Source organism: Otolemur garnettii, unplaced genomic scaffold (assembly GCF_000181295.1).
Source record: "Otolemur garnettii isolate 467f Iridium unplaced genomic scaffold, OtoGar3 scaffold00083, whole genome shotgun sequence".
Lineage (NCBI taxonomy): Eukaryota > Metazoa > Chordata > Mammalia > Primates > Galagidae > Otolemur > Otolemur garnettii.
Genome location: NW_003852478.1, coordinates 1813972 through 1816726, shown reverse-complemented (window position 1 = coordinate 1816726; position 2755 = coordinate 1813972). Strand labels below are relative to the sequence as shown.

General features: G+C 36.2%; 1 pseudogene; it reads left to right on the top strand.

Annotated features, from left to right (window-relative positions):
* The first annotated feature begins 1405 nt into the window (after positions 1-1405).
* LOC100964263 lies at positions 1406-1864 on the top strand (annotated as a pseudogene).
* The last annotated feature ends 891 nt before the right edge of the window (positions 1865-2755 follow it).

Below are 2755 nucleotides of genomic sequence, written 5' to 3'. Positions count from 1 at the left end.
GATATATATTGCATGTTCTCACTTGTAAGTGGGAGCTAAATGATATGCACACTTGGAAGCAGAGTGTGGAAGGATGGAGATTGGAGGCTTGATGGGGGGAGGGGTGGAGTTGGGTGGATAATGTGCTGCGGCTTGATTGGCACAATGTGAGTTGCTTCATGATTATGCTTTCAAGTTCCTGACTTCACCACAATGGGACATATCATTGTGGCATTTGTGCTCCATGAATATATGGTATACAAATAAAAAATAAATGGAAAAAAAATCTAGATTCAAGTATTGTTATCTATTGCTTTTGAAATTTGGAAGTGGTCTTCTTAATAAGAATAAGAATAAGAATAAGAATATCAAAAATTAAAGAAAATTGTGTATCTCAATGAAGGAGAATGCAAATGTTTAATTTTATTTATTACACTATAGTTTTGAAGCAAGAGTATCATGGAAATAAATTGTGGATATTAAGTACAATATGTTTTCAGAAGTTGCTGTTATAGTCTGAAATGTCTCCCCACAGAGCTCATATGCTGAAACCTAATCACCAACATGACAATATTAGGATGTGGGACCTTTGGGAGGTGATTTGGTCACTTATGAATGAAATTCGTGCCCCTATAAAGAGCCCCTTCTGAGTTGCCTTTTCTCTCCCTACTTAAGGACACAGCAGGAAACTGCCATCTACAAATTAGAAAGCAGGTCTTCAATAGACATGGAATCTGCTGCCACCTTGACTTTGGACTTGTTAGTCTCCATAACTGTGAGAAATAAATTTCTATGTTTTATAGGATACTTAGTTTGTGGTATTTTGTTATAGAATCCTGAACAGATTAAGACAAGTGCATTATCTGCTTTCTGTTAGAAAGCTATTTGTGAAAATGTCTCCCAATTCACACACACTACTTTAGGTTATCATTATCCCCAGTGTATTCAAAAGGACCACTTACGCTACAAAAGAATAAAAATACTTCCATTAGGTCTTTTCTAGCTTATTAATAGGGCAAAAACTAGGGATATTTAAACTTATATTGCATTTTTGGTAATTTGTTTTAAAGGAGTGAAAAGGGTAACATGCTATTTATACATGTTCTTATACTCTGAATTTTGTTACCCCCAGATACACATGGAAGTACTAATCACCAATGTGACTGTGGAGACATGACCTTTAAGGAGGTAATTAAAATTAAATGAGGTCATAGGGTCTTCCCTTAATCCAGTAGACTGGTGTTCTCTCTCAGCGCAAAGGTCGTGTGAGAACTTAAGGAAATAGAAGGCGGCTGTCTGCAAGCCAGGAAGGGAGACCTCACCAGAAAGCAATTCTTCTAACATCTTATAGACTTGTAGGCTCTAGAACTGTGGATTATTATTGTTGTTGTAATTCTTATTATTATTATTGAAATTATTTTCTGAGTGTCTTACAGGCCGTAGGATGAAGATGGCGGTGGAATCGTGCCTTACCCAAGAGGAAATTAAGAAGGACCGTGAGAAGATTTGCCTGCTGCCGGTTGGGGGCTTTACCACCAATCATGCCCCATGCACTGGTTCTCCCGAAGGAATGTTCCACCAAGCAAGCTTTAGATCTATACTTGGATGGATGCAACCTTAAAAGAACTGGCTAGTTTAGTAAAAGAAGTCTACCCAGAAGCTAGAAAGATGAGCACACACCTCAATTTTGTGATTGTTTTTACAGATCTTAAAAGTCCTGGCTACTGAGTTAAGGAGATTGGCAGCACCCAGTCTGGCAGAAAGGGGACTGATGATTTCATGACCCTGCAGTCGCAGAAGTACCGAACAGGAAATGATTCAAACATAGTGATTACCCCTGCAAACCCCGGCACCACCTCCTTCAGGGTTCATGAGACCTTATTAAATTCTATTTATTAATCATTGAATTCATTTTTTGATCACTTACGTAAATTAAACTTACCTGCTCTTTTTCCTCTTCTGATGATTGTCATTAAGCCTTTAGATTCTAAACAAAGTATAGTATATCTATTTAGGAATTAGTTTGGATGTGCTATGATATGAACATTGATGGAAAGTCTGTGTTTTTCAAGGCCAAGGCCTTCTGGAAAATCTAAAGAAAAGTGCTCTTAGCTTTCTAAAACTGTTATTGTAAAATACATATGTGTAATCAGAAAAGAGAAGAAAGTATTTTGTATAATTTTCCTTTGTTTCAGTCACCCAGTCTATGATCATTTGTTATGGTATAGAGTAGACCAAGCAGACTAATACATATTTTAAAACATCTCTTATTCCATAGTTCTAAGTATCTTTATGTTGCTAAATTTAAAAATAGTATTTCTAAGGGAAAGTATATAGACTTTAGTATGCTACTAGGGTTAATAGAATTGTTCATAGAATTGCTTCATTGCAATTGTACGTCTAACTGTGAATTAAATGTTCATTTTCGTAATTGCCGTCATGTTATGTTGGTGTTAAATTTTGTCTAGAGCCAGCACCAGCACATGACTAAAATGTAGTGGATGTCCCTAATTGTACATGATTACAATTATAATAACTTTAATTTGACACAACATTATCTTCTCACAGATTCATCTCATATTATGTATATTATCTTCTCTACTGGAGTTTGGGTAGTAAATCCCAATGCATTGCAAGGACCAATTTGCTTTCAGGAGTTTTGTCTTTGTCTTTTTGAAGGTAAATAAAATAGCAGTCCTCCTAGTCGTGTTCGGGAGACAATGCCAACCATTCTTAAGTAGATTTTCGTTATATTTCCTCAGGATATGTTTTCTCC